This window comes from Vicugna pacos, unplaced genomic scaffold (genome assembly GCF_048564905.1).
Source record: "Vicugna pacos unplaced genomic scaffold, VicPac4 scaffold_20, whole genome shotgun sequence".
NCBI classification, from domain to species: domain Eukaryota; kingdom Metazoa; phylum Chordata; class Mammalia; order Artiodactyla; family Camelidae; genus Vicugna; species Vicugna pacos.
This window is the reverse complement of record NW_027328741.1, coordinates 8184635-8199425: the sequence shown is the minus strand read 5'-3', so window position 1 is coordinate 8199425 and position 14791 is coordinate 8184635. Positions and strand designations below refer to the sequence as shown.

The following is a 14791-nucleotide window of genomic DNA, read 5'->3' as shown; positions in this document are numbered from 1 at the left end:
GTTTACAATCTAAGCAACCCAGAATCCAAAGGGCTCTTCTCTCAGTCCCAGTTACTCACCATCAAAAAGTGATGGTCCTCAGATTCAGCTCAGGGAAAATCAAAAATAACTTGTTCCATGAAATTCTCTGTTAGATCCCAGTCTCCAATTATTCCATGTCTTATTGGATACCAAAGCAAGAGAAATCAAACTATGTCAAGCTTCAGTCCATGTCAGTAAGAGCAACAGTTTTAAAAACACTGGACCAGAAGAGACTGAGTTATCAGAGAAAACAGGTCCTTTGCACTGGGTGAATGTTAATTTATGTAAAGAAATAACAGGCACTTTACCAGAAATATTAAGTTTTATTATCGCTTATATTCTACTTCACATCTCTAAGTACAAATTATCATCTTAACAGTGGAGTAACAGATGGAAAATTACAGCTAATCTGCCATACCATTCCATTTGGAGTTTGGAGGTTTTTAGAACAAATACCTAGTTAAACAATTTTAGTGCTTCTTTTTAATTAATCAATCTACAGCTCTTCTACATCTGACAGGTTAGTGAGTCAACCTGCAATTTTCCACAGAAGCAGGTCTTGCTCTCACATGAAGCCCAGCATTCCCAGAGTCAATCCTGCATTCCGGGGTTTTGTAAATTCACTTGATTCCCCACATGAAAAATACCTTGTTCAACTAACACAACACTGTAAATCAACTATACTTCAATTTTGAAAAATACCCCATAAAAACCAACAACAACAAAACCTCTTTTCCAATACAAGAATACACAGCTCACAAGTACAATTGCTACGAAATCTACCATTTTGCATGATTCATCCTACTGCTCTGTTCTTGGTGATACACTTACAGAAGCAAATCCCGGTGGGGAGTTTACCTTTGTGGCATATGTGGGTTTATCTGTGGCTTCATCCCCTATGAAAAAGTCCAGGTCATCAGTTCCCCTCAGCACCCTCCTTTGGGCTTGGTCAACCACCTTTGCTGTCTCTCTGATGGCAATACCTTAGGGAGAACAGCACAAAGATTTCTGTCTGCATCCATACTCATTTCAAGGATCAAGGAAGCATAATATAACCCCTGTGTATGTACAAGTAAATTTTCAATGTCAGGGTCTTATTTGGAGTTGAGTGTGTTCACAGAAAAGACGCTATCACAGAGCACATAAAGTAATACAGAAACCTTTCTTATGTTCTGGTATTATGTTAGTGTGGCACAAAGGAACTTAGCTGGTCTGCTTTTAATACTGACAAAAGATGAATTACTAAATTTTTCAGTTTCATCTGAAAAAACATCCCTCATGATAGTGAAGTGAAAAGCACTTATCAATTGGTTCCAAATTTTAGAATACAATGTAGAAGGACACAAAATTAAAAATATAATGTGAAAGAAGAAAGTAAACTGAAAAATGCTCATACACTCTCAAGTCATTTTAATAAAACTGTCACACAGATTTAAAATATATTTTTATTCTTGTTACAAAATCACTACAAGAAAAAACTAAGAGGTTGCCTACTAATATCTGACAAGAAATTCAATAATCAAACAACTGTATTATGTAAAAACATTAATGGCTTTATGATATATTATTTTAATAACAGTTTAACCACGATATTTAGTAATATACTTATAGTTAATAATCATATGAAACTTCACTGTAGAATATAACATCCAATGAAATGTGGAAAGCTTCATGAAGATTCAATTTTCAATTTAAATTCCTAACCCCTGGTCACACTTTGCTTTCCCATAAACTCATCTTCACCAAATTTATTCCAAAACAAATGAGTAAACATATACAACAATTTTTAAAAGTAGATTATTTGTAGTTCCCAATTGATTAGAAATGAAGAATAGCAACAAAGCTAAGGGAGTGAATTTTAATCCTTGTCCTCAGAAAGGCATCTTGAAATAATAGCTTGAAAAGGTAGAAAAAAAATAAGTACAGGACAGAAATCACTTTGCTCACCTCCTCTTCTGACTCCAACTCAATGCCGCAATTAGTCCAGAAGCTTTCAACTTACAGAAGGTGGCACAAATCCAAAGGGCAGGATTTCTGCAGGACTAAGGCAGCAGGCGTGACGTGGACGTGCTGGGGGCGGAGCACAGAGAAAGCATCCAAGGCAGAAGCAGCGGGCATGTCAGGACCACGAGGCCGATAGTGGGGCTGGGGAGGTCTGGAGGGCCGGAACGAACTTCGGCAACTGCAGACACAAACACACCCGTCCCCGAACACAGGCCCCGCCAGGGACGGCGCACTTACGGGCACCGCGCAGCCATCTGTGCACACGCAGCACGTCAGAGGGCCCTGGCGGGACGGCCCGCAGCCGACCCCAGACCCCGCGCGGCCGTGGCATTGCTGCCTGGCCGGCGGGAGCCCCTGCAGCCGTCTCCTCGCGCCTCGCGCCCCGTTCTGCCCTGAGCGGCGGCGGCAGCGGCGGGAGGGAGCCGGGGCGAGCGGCCGCCGACTCCGGGACTGACCGGCCGCGCCCCCCTGCGCCTCGACTTGCCCTCACCCCCACCCCCGGGCGGGGTGGCGGCCTCCGCAGGAGCCGCGGCAGCGAGAGCCCGCCTCTGCGATGAGGTCCAAGCCCCCCCCCGGCCGCGGACCTTGGACCTCGAGGGATTCAAGTAGCGGGCGGTGTCTCTGTGCTCCCGGAGCGAGCAGGAGGACGACGTGCTGCTGGTGGGCAGCCGTCGGTCCCAGACCAGTGGACTGGCCCAGGAGGCAGACTGGAGCCCTGGGAGGAGCCTGCCGGTGCTGCCGTGAGGGAGGCTTACCAAGAGCCTGGAGTCAAAGGAAAGTCAGACAGACTCCTGGGCATATTTGAGAACCAAGACAGAAAGCACAGGACATATGTCTTATGTCCTTACTGTCACTGAAATATTAGGATACTGGGAAGATTCTGTTAATACAGGAAGGAAGACAGAGTGATTCAAAGTAAAGGATGCCATCAAAGTTCTCCAGTGTCATAAGCCTGTACATGCAGAGTATCTGGAATAACTAAAGCTGGGTTGCTCGTCAACCAGTGGAAATTCCACAGTCCCTTCCCTTCCAGACAGTAACACCTTGTTTGTAGCTGCTGCACAGCGAAATTCTGGGCTGCCATCTAGCATAAGATAGACAGGGTTGGAAGGACCACTTTCACCATGTGCAATCTCATGGGCAGAGGTTTCTTTATTTTCCTTGGCAAATATCTTAATGACGCTTACAAACTGAATTTGCCATGCGGGATTTTTTTTTAACAATATGCATGTCTTTTAGGCGTTTTCAAATCTTCTTAATAAAATAGTGTAAAATATTTTAATAAGCCAAAGCCATGTGGAATTTTTTTTTAGATGCCTTAAATGTACTCTCCCACCCAGCCCACCCACCTTGTTATTTTGGTTGACATTTTCACTTTTTCCCCAGTATTTTTTATCCATTTGATGTCAGTCTGTGGTTTTTGTCAGATCAGCTTACTTGTGGGTATATTATCCCCGTGAATTGTTTTCTCTTTCACAATATTAACATATTCAATGAATCCATTTGTCAACTCGTTTTTCTCAATTTTCACAACTGGTACTATGTCACTAGCTACCTGATATGGCCAATTCCCCTGTAACTCAATAGTCCTTTAATACAGAGTTTAACTCTATAGAGCTGGTGATTTTTAGACCGTTACTGTAAGCAAAATGCATGTAGTAGATATCTTATCATGGAACCTGTATTCATGGAATTGAAATAGAGTGCTCAGTTGCCAATTCCCTTTATTCATAATCTCTCTTTACATAGAACACACAAGAACCATATTTCCCTCAATGTAAATTGCTGCTTTTAAATATATATTTTCAGTTTGAATTTAGTGACATCTCTTCAGTTAAACTTGCTGGTTACCAGTAAACACCTTAAATACCAGTCAGTGGTGACTGCATCACAATTGAGTAAAATGACTTTCTTGTTCAGCTGTTACAGACCTAGATTGTTAGGGTGCCTCAGAATGTCTCATCTTTTGTAGGTGGTCAGCAGGTAGGTACTATTTATCATGTAACTAACTACTGGGACACTGGAATGTACCTGACTAAGAATTATTTTGTCTTATTTTTATATTCACATAAATCCAAGTATCCCATCTAAAACACATAAATACCTAGTCTGAAATGCCTGTACTTCCTCAACCAAGTCAGAGATGAGATGGGGCAAGTAAAAGATGGTTCTCTATGTAGATATTAGCTTTTTGTAAAGATCATAACTGTTGAGTATAAAGTAGGAATAAGTGTAGTTAGACATTTGTTCTACAAATTGTTAACCTTTAAAAATATAATTGCTGCTGAAAATAGTGCTGTTATAAGGAAAATCAGTGCCAGCATTTTGAAACTGAGCTCTTGTGCCATAAAAGCAGCTGAGCTAAGTACGATTATTACTTCACAAATTAATGCTGTCAAAGGAATGAGTAAGACAGAAACACTTTAAACCAGTGACATTTCATTCTAAATTATGTAGTGTGATCAGACATGATCTTCCAGAATTTTTATATTTTTCTTTGTACAGAGGTTATGTGTTCTGGGTGTTTTTTTTAAAAAAGGAAATATTCAAAAATCCCACAGATTGACATGTGTTGTCAATCTTCAGTGGACCAAATATTTTCCTCAGTAATCTCTGAAGTTTCTTTAAATTATATACTGAACACAGCAGAGAAATTGAATTGTTTTTGTACATAACACTGTCCACCTGAAATGTCACAAGTACTGGGAGGGGCTGGGTAGCTTGTGCATTGATGTTCTTAGAGGTAATAATGCATGAATTTCTTTTATAAACTGTTGGACTATGTATTTGATGTGTAAAATATGTTCAGTATTAATGTCAACCATTTCTTAAAGGTGAGCCTATAAATATTGTTGTATCATTTTCTTTGGTCAGTAACATTTGGACCAATAGTGCCACTTGGGTCAGGATTTTCTTCAGTGCCATTTAGCAAACCACCTGTCTTTGGTCTATGAAACTAGCAAAATTTTGTATAATGCATCAGAATACTTCAGAGTTGTCACACATTAAATTTCACATGAGAATTTCTTCACTATTCTTGAACTCAGCCCACTGAAGCTAGAGGAAAGGCCCTGAGAAGATTTATTTCTGTTAAGAGAAAAAAGCCTACATTTGCAGGCTTAACAATTGAATCTATTACAGATAACAATTGGTGCCTACTCTCTCAGTCTTTCAAAGTTTACAGAGTGTTGGGACTGTCATTTTTGCTGCTTTCTGTCAGGTAGTTGGATAAAACTGGGCAGCTAAAAGTTTCAGTCCCATGTGCCTACTAAATTAAAAAAAAAAGTTTGTAAATTGACTTGCAGACAAAAAGTAGCAAGTATCCTACATGTTTGATTTTGAGTTTTCTTAATTTCTTCCTTTATTTTTTGTAAACAAGATGAAATTTTCCAATTAGGCACATGCCATTCAATTTTCTGTCAATCACATAGTTGTATAAAGTAGCAAAACTGAAGGGGGGAATGATTGTTGTATACACTTTAAAATTGCTTTGCATGGTCTCATTTGAGATAACTGGTGTAAGAATCTTGATGTTTTACATATTTGGAAATATCAAATTAAAAAATTGAAATTAAAAAAAAATCCTCACACAGTCTATCAGTGAAAATTCCAGTCTAACAATGCAAGTTCCAGACTCCATCCTCTGTGCAAGATCAAACTTAATTATGCATGGATTTAGAATTAAACTGCCAAGTGAACATGAAAGACTGTAAAGAGACAAAGGCAAAATGGTTCTTCAATTCATGACTTTACTCAAGTTCACCAAGAATTTGATGGCAATATTTCTACTCAAAAGAAAATATCATCACCCTAAAGAAAAAGTGCCAATTTAGTGAGAATGAAACTACCACGCTCAAAAATTTAAATGATAACAAAGTAAATCTTATATTTCCCAAAAGGTAGATATAAGTACTCTGACCCCAAATCATAGTAGACCTGTGTTTTCATGCCCTTTATAAATAAAAACAAAGCACATAAATTCTGTTAACTATTATGTGGAAGCACCTAAACCCATGAAAGTGAATAAGGCTACATAGAGCTTATACACAAAATCTTTTGTTGGCACCTATGAAAAGCAAGCTGTGGACCAAAGAGCCCTTGTGAACATGATGGAGAACCAAGTCTAGGAGAACAGCTGTAATGAGTATCTCCAAATACTTTTGGAGTATACAGATGACTCATCATAGAATGAAGACTTCAGTCACCAGCAGCTGTCTCCAACACACTTCAGCTTACACAGGACCCTGACTCAGGTGTACACAGAAAACACAAGAAATGTGCAGAAGACACTAAGATGGAAGGGAAAATAAATATATCAGGTAACAAGACCAACACCTAAACAGTGCAAGTGGTTGCATACACATGGCATCTCCATGCACTGGAACAGCATAAGGCCATGAAAAATGGAGAAGTTCTTCTTGTATGAATCCAGAAGGTTCACTAAAATGGAGTGCAATGAGAAAAAAACAGGATGTGATACGGTGTATGCAGTATGCCACCACCTGGGTAACAATGCATCTGTGTACATCTGCTGGTATCTGTAAAGTTACCTCAGAAGGAAGCACAAGTAACCAGAAGCACTATTGCCATCTAAGAGGGGAATTGGGTGGGAGAATGTTAATTTCACTGTAACTTCTTTTTATACCACTCAACTTGTATGTCTCATGAATATATTATCCATTCAAAGTTAATTAAATTTGGACTTCTGCTTCTGGAAAGATGGATAAACATACTTTTCCCTGCTCTTCCCACTAAGCATGGCTAGACTCCCTAGGCTTTATATTTGAAATAAACATAAGAATTGCTGAGAGGTGAAGAGAATGTGGCAGACTGGCCAGGGATCTGGACCTGAGGAACTACACAGTGGTGACTTCCTGAGTTTTCTTTTTGTCTCATGCATCCCACACTAGGTGCCAGGGAAGCCAACAACCCAGAAACACCAATGGGAGCAAATGAAAAAGGTCCCCAGAAAGCCTGCTCTCTCTAGCCAAAGCAGATGAAGGGACAGTGGAAACACAGAAAACTTACCAGTAACTGCCTGACTCCAGCCAAGCATTACAGGAAAACAAGCCCCCACCTGCAGTGTAGACACCACATGCGGAACCAGAACCTCCATCCCCCTCACTGCCTCCATGTTGGGGTTATGATAGGAGGCCCAGTGGAACATCAGGAATTCCACCAATGACAGCAGGGCACCCCTTGCCATCCCAGCCAGATGGTACCTGCAGAGGCCTTGGGGGGAAGCCCGAACTCTTGTCCACAATCAGCAGTAACATGGAGCCCCTCCCCAAATGAATGTCAGCAAAGGCCAAGATTAAAATCTGAGCTTCAATTCCTAACTGGCATTATCCCCTTCTCCCTGCTGGAGCAATAACAGAAATGACTTACTAAAACATAATATTTAAATAAGATCTGGAACCTCATAATATAATACCCAAAATGTCCAGCACTGAATAACAAAAATTCCCTCAACATAGTAAGAATCAGGAACATCTCAACTGAAATGAGAAATGATGATGGACAGATAAGAACACTGGCATGACACAGGCAACAATTACCAAACAAGGCTTTAAAAGAAATCACAGAATGCTTCAGTGAGCAACTACAAACACACCTGAAACAAATGAAAAACAAACAAACAAAAAAGTCAGCAAAGAAACACAAAATCACAGCAAAGGTAAAAGGCCACATGGAAATTTTAGAACCAAATAACATAATACCTGAAATAAAAATCTCAATACATGGACTCAACAGCAGAAAAGAACAGAGGAATCACTGACCTTGAAGACAGCACAATAGAAATTACCCAATCTGAAAAACAAAGAGAAAATAGACTGAAAAATGAACAGGGCCTCAGGGACAGATGGGCACAATATCAATGAATATGACATTCATGCATTCTGAGTCCCAGAGAGGACAAGGAAATAGGGCTGGAAAAGTATTCAAAGAAATAATGGCTAAAATTTTGCCAAATTTGTCATAAATAAATAAATATAAATAAGTAAATAAACAAAACTAAATATTTAAGACTGAACAAACTCCAAACAGGATCTTAACCCAAAGAAGTCCACTCTGACATATTATAGTCAAACAACTAAAAACTAAAAACCAAAGGAAAAATTCTGAATGCCTCCAGGAAATTTCTTATCAGAAATCAGGGAGTCCAAAAGGAAGTTACATATTTTTTAAGTTTTGAGAGTACTGCCCACTCAGATTTCTGTATTCAGCAAAAATATCCTTCAAAACTGAAGAGCAAATCAGCTATTATCTGTAAAATAGATAAATAACAAGGTCCTCCTGAACATCAAGGGAATTCAGTATCTCATAATGGCCTTTATATATATATAAAGTTGAATCACTCTGTGGTACACCAGAAAGTAACAATATTGTAGTTGGACTGTACTTCAATAAAAGAAAATATTTTTACTTTATGTATATAATTTTAACTGAAGTATAGTCAGCTTACAATGTTGTATCAATAAAAACAGTTTTAAATAGCAAAATAAGACATTCTCAGATGAACAAAACTAACAGAATATGTCAACCAACATATATACTCTAAAAGAATGGATAAAACAAAAGGAAAATGATAAAAGAAGGAATCCTGGAACACCAGGAAGGAAGGAAGAACAATAAAAATAGTACAAATATGGACAATTACAGTTTCTTTCTCCTCCTGTGTTTGTTAAATTTTGTTTGATAGTTGAAGCAAAAATTATAATGCTGATGCGCTTCTCAGTGTGTGAAGAGGAAACATACAAGACTATCATAACAAACTGGTAAGTGTTGACACCAGCAGACTAAGAAAAGTTATGTGTATATAATGTAATAGTAACAGTAACCACTTAAAAAGATACACAAAGAACTGTAGCACAGGGAACTATATTCAATATCTTGTAGTAACCTATAATGAAAAGAATATGAAAATGAGTATATCTGTATGACTGAACTACTATGCTGTACACCAGAAACTGACACAACATTGTAAACTGACTCAACTTTAATTTAAAAAAAATGATACACAAAGAGAAGCACTCAAAAACACCACAGATAAGTCAAAATTAAGCTCTAAAACATTTTCAGGTAATCCACAAGAAGTCAGGTAAAGCAAAACAGAGAAGTGAAAAGCAGAACAAACAGAAAAAGGACTAATCAATAACCACAATAAATCTAAGTGGTCTAAACACACCAGTTAAAAAAGTCAATTAAAAAAGTGACTGAGCTCTATGTTGTCTATAAAAACTCTTCAATTTAACAGTATACAGACATACTTATTTTACTACACTTCAGTTTATTGAGTTTCACAAATTGAAGGTTTGTGGCCATTCAGAATCAAGCAAGTCTATCAGCACCACTTTTCCAACAGCATTTGCTCAATTTCTGTCTCTGCATCACCATTTGGTAATTCTCACACCACTTCAAACTGTTTCATTATTATTTTTTTATGGAGATCTGTGATCAGAGAACTTTGATGCAACTACATGACTCACTGAAGGCTCAGGTGATGGTTAGCATTTATTAGTAATAAAATATTTTTAAATTAAGGTACATACATTGTTGTTTTAGACATAATGCTATTGCACACTTAGCAGACTACAACACAGTATAAACATAACTTTTAAATGGACTGGGAAACTAAAATTTCATATGACTGGCTTTCTTGTGATATTTGCTTAATTGCAGTGGTCTGGAACCAAAACCACCACATCTCGAATGTTTGCCTATATGTAGGTTAAAACTAGAAAGATGAAAAATGATATTCCACATAAACATTAATCAAAGAAAGTATGAGTGGACGCATTGCTATAAGATAAAGTAAAATTTATGGCAAAGAAAATTACCACTAACAGAGAGGGATATCAAATATTGATCAAAAGTCAATCCATCAAGAAGACATAGCAATTCTAAATGTGTATGTACCAAAGAAGAGTGCTGCATTGTACATGAAGCAAAAACCAAAAGAAGAAGTAGAAGAGTGCACAGTTACAGCTGCAGACTTCAATCCCTTCTCTCAGCAACTGATGGCACAAGTAGAGGGGAACTCAGCAAGGATACAGGACTCAACAATACTATCAATCTGCAGGTTCTAACGAACACGAAGGGAGCACTTTGCCAAACAAGATCAGAAAGTAGCGGGAAGCTCAGCAAGGATACAGAACTCAACGATAATATCAACCTGCAGGGTCTAACCAACACAAAGAGAGCACTCTGCCCAGCAGGAGCAGAACGCACATCGTTTTCAAGTGCACAGGGGACCAAAATAAACCTAATACTGACCATAATACAAACCTCAACAACTTTAAAAGAACCGAAACCATACAGACAATGCTTTCTGACTACAATGGAATTAACCCAGAAATCAGCAACAGATGGGTAATGAGAAAATTCCCCCAAACACTTGGAAACTAAAAACATGGTTCTAAATAATCTATGGATCAAAGAGGAAGGCTCAGGGAAACTAAAAACTATATGAATAGGATGAAAATGGAAAATACAAGTATTAAAGTGTGTGGAATATAACTAAAGCAGTGCCAAAAGGAAAATTTTAGAAAAGAGAAAAAGTCTCAAATCAATAATCTAAGTTCTCACCTTAATAACCTAGAAGAAGATAAAAATAAACCCAAAGCAAGCAAATGAAAGGAAATAAAGAGAGGAAATTAATGAAATGTAAAACAAAAAATAGAGAAAAATCATTGAATCAAGAAGACAATTCATCAAAAGTTAAAACTTTTGCTCAGCAATTGACCCTGGGAAGAAGATGAAAAGGCAAGCTATGTGATGGGAGAAATTACACACATCTGACAAAGGACTCACATCTAGTATATACCAAGAATCCTCAAAATAAAATTATAGAGATGGAAACAGATGAGTGGCTATCAGAGGTCAGGAATAGTGGAGGGGAAGGGAGTGTGTAATTATAAAGAAATAGCATAAAAATGATCTTTGCGATTATGAGACAGTTCTGTGTCTTGACTGTAGTGGTGATTACAGAAATCCACACATGGGATGAAATTATGGAGAACTGCACTTACATTTTACCAATGTCAAACCTCTGGTTATGATGTTGTACTATAATTGTGTAAGATATAACCTTTGGAGGAAACAGAAAGAAGAGTTAATAGAACCTTCTAAACTCTCTTTACAACTCCCTGTGGCTCTAAAGTTGTTTCAAAATAAAATATTTTAAAGACAAAAAAATTTTACATAATTTAAACAAAATAAAAATTAAAACACCTCAGTTAGGTGTAATGATGAATCAAAACTATTGAGATTAAACTCAATAAAGAACAATGTAAAATTTTTGAAGATTTTTTTTAAAAAAAATAGAATGTGTGTAACCAGAAGAGACATGCTATTCTCCAAGTGCTAAAAAGTCATCTGAGGGCAACCTAAGGAAGATTATTAGGGACCATATATCTAAGGAAGATTTCATCTAAAGATTTAGATATAAATACTGGATCTTAAGAACACCTGATACAGCAGTTGACAATAGTAATTTTTAAAATAAAAATATCCAATATGTTTCCCAAAAGAATGTCATATATTTTACTAAACCTTTAGAGAATAAATAATTCCTAACATATAAACAGTTTCAAAGAATAGAAAAAGAAAGCTAACAAATTCATTTTACAAAGGCAGTAAAATTCTGTTATACAAACTGCATTAAACTAGTACAAGAAAGGAAAATTATCTCACTTTTGAATATTGATACAAAAATCCCAAATATATGCAAATACAATTTAGAACGTACTTGATATTTCATAACCAAGTAGGGTTTACCTCAAGAATGAAATAAAAGACTGTTCAATATTTGAAAAAGTATCAGTGTAATTCACCATGTTAGGAGCTTAATTATAAAAGCTATATAATCATCTTAGCAGATATACAAAAAGCCTTAAATGTAAACATCTTTTCACAATAAACTTTTTTATAAAAATCCTCTTGGTAAACTAGGAATACAAAGGCACTGTATTAACCTGAAAAAGCATTTCTACAAAAACCTGTGCTAATCACCAGTGAACCACTAAAATTAATTTTTAAGTCAGAAAGACAAAGGTGCCTGCTACTCCCAAGTTTTAGCCAGTGCCGCCAGGCAAAAAAAAAAACAAAAAACAAGTATTGGCATGAAAAGAGACATGATAACCATTATCTGCAGTACATCTTGAAGGATTTTAATAGATATTGTTCAAAAAAAATTTACACACTGCACATAAAAAATAAGTACATTAAAAAATGTCCAGCCTCATTAGTCATTAGGGAAATGAAAATAAAAATCACTATGAGATACAACTTCACACATACTAGGATGGCTAAAATGAAAAAAAAGGACAAAAACAACTTTTGGAAGGATGTGGAAATGTTGGAACCTTTAGCTTTGCTGGTGTGCATATTAAATGGTGTACCCACTCTAAATAACAGTTTGACAGTTCCTCAAAATTTAAACACAGAATTATTATGTGTGTAACAATTGCATTCCTAGGCATATATCCAAAAGAAAATAAACATATGTCTACACACAAACTATACACGAATATTTATAGTAACCAAAAGTGAAAACAACTCAAAAAGCTATCAGTTGATGAGTGGTCAAAAGCAAAATTGAATACCTATATACAATAGAATTTTTTTTTACCAATTAAAAGGGATAGAGTACTGATATATACTACAATATAAATGAATTTTGAAAATATTATGATAATGAAAACAGCCTCCAATTGTAGGGATCAGTTTATATGAAAACGTCCAGAATGGCCTAAACTACTGAGACAGAAAATAGATTAGTCTTACCAGGAACTGAGGGGGTGGAGTGTTAGAAATAACCACTAATAGCTATGGAATCCTATTATTCTAAAGTTTAATAGCTTTCATGACTGAATAATGTTGGGAATATACTAGGAATCACTAAATTGCATATTTACAGGGGTTAATTTTATCACATGAGAATTATATTTCAATAAAGTTGTTATTAAAAATAAATTATGTATGGAGTACATAAAAATGAAAAGTTATGTATATTAAAATAAAGCCATATATCACTTTGGCTAATGGAATCTTTATGAATTTTTAAAAATTAGAAATCTAGAAAGAATGATCAATACGTTTCTCTAAAGAAGAAACACTGAATTACAAAACACTGTAAGCTTGAAATATAATAACCCAAACTCTGTATGCAAAATGAAAAAACAGATCAACAGTGCAATTGAATCCTACTTACATAGCAGCTATTATATGCCAGATACTTAATCTAGGTAATCCATACATATTGACATATTTGATCTTATAACAAACCAATGACAAGAGACTACTACAATCCTCCCATTTTAGAGCAGGGGATACTGAGAAGTCAAGTCATCTTCTTAGTTTCACTTGGCCCCTAGTTAGCAGAGCTAGGTTCAAACACCAGTAGGTTTCTTCCAGAGGCCGGGCTTTTAAGCCCCTACACACACTGCTGACCTTGTCAATCATGAACTGAAATAGGAACAAAGATAGGAAAGGAGAACAAAGAAGCAAGCAGAGAGAAAAATGCCCAAATCAAAGGAGGTCAAATATCCTGATAGGTCTGAAGACAAGAGGCTAGAAATACAGTGGAAATGCATGGGTAAATGGAAGAAAAGTTGACAGATCTCCAGAGGTCAGGAAACAACAATCTGTAAACAAGAGTCAAAAGTGTTGTCTTCACTGTCTCAGCAGCAGAGAATGAGGATGACCAAGAGGGGATGTTGCACCTGTCTTCTTAAGCTGTGATTTGCACATTTTCAGTATCTCTTACTATAGGTGTTATTTAAAGGCTTTTGTTCATATATTTGGTAATGATTAGGATGTACCCTCTAAGAATTGTTTATTATCTTTTCCAGTTTTTAAGTTTTGAGTTTACTATTTTTCATGATTTTTCTTCAATCTTACTTTTAATGTATTCCTCATCTTTTAATTTTTGTGTAGAACATTTTTGATTGGGATTTTTTTTTTCATTCTTTATGTCAACTTTATGATTAGAAAACCATTTTTCATTCTAATTTAATACATTCCCTTATTGTTGTAACAATTTCATCTAACCCTTTATCATTTCCTTTCAAATTATTTTTAAGGAAGTAAGTATCCATCTTTACTTCTTTTCCTAACTGTAACTAAATGTGTCAGCATCATTTGTTTAAGAAAACTTTCCCTCATCTGTTATTTTTTATCCCTGTATTTTTAAAATATGGTAGTATCCAGGGACTCAGCAATATCCAAAAAGCATGGTTCCAAAAATCTACTCTATTGTGTTTCTGAATTTGCCTGTATTCACAACATGTGCATTTCTGCTAAAAATGGCTTCCCTCCAACTGATACACACAGATTGATGGCAATAAAAAAAATTATTATGGGGCTGTTGAATCTAGGTCTCAAATGATAAAAATATTCTCTCCATGAAGAAAGTCAAAGAGAGGGTGAAGAGGAGGGGATGAAGAGAAAGGGAAACATCCTGTGTGTTCTGGCTTCCTTATTATTTAGCTCAAGAAGAATATATTCTTAATAACTATCAAACAATATAACTTTTCTCAATGTCATATTATAGAAGATTATGCATATCATGTTTCTGAAGCTCTCAGGGGGAGCTTTTGTGGACTTACAGGAAAAGCCTCATGACCTGGACAATGGGAGATGATCTGGGGCTTAGCCCCTAACAAAGACATCACCGTGTAGCACTACTGTGTGATAACACCCCCAAAACCACCACAGGCTATCATGAAAAACAGGGTTCCTGGGCAAGCATTTAGGCAGTAGA

At 36.5% G+C, this 14791-nt stretch overlaps 2 pseudogenes; one reads left to right on the top strand and one right to left on the bottom strand.

Moving 5' to 3' along the window:
* The window catches only part of LOC140693650 (actin-related protein 3C-like), a 111034-nt pseudogene extending 109733 nt beyond the window's left edge, over positions 1-1301 (bottom strand).
* A 689-nt stretch (positions 1302-1990) lies between these two features.
* LOC116278654 (diphosphoinositol polyphosphate phosphohydrolase 2 pseudogene) lies at positions 1991-3123 on the top strand (annotated as a pseudogene).
* Positions 3124-14791: the final 11668 nt, after the last annotated feature.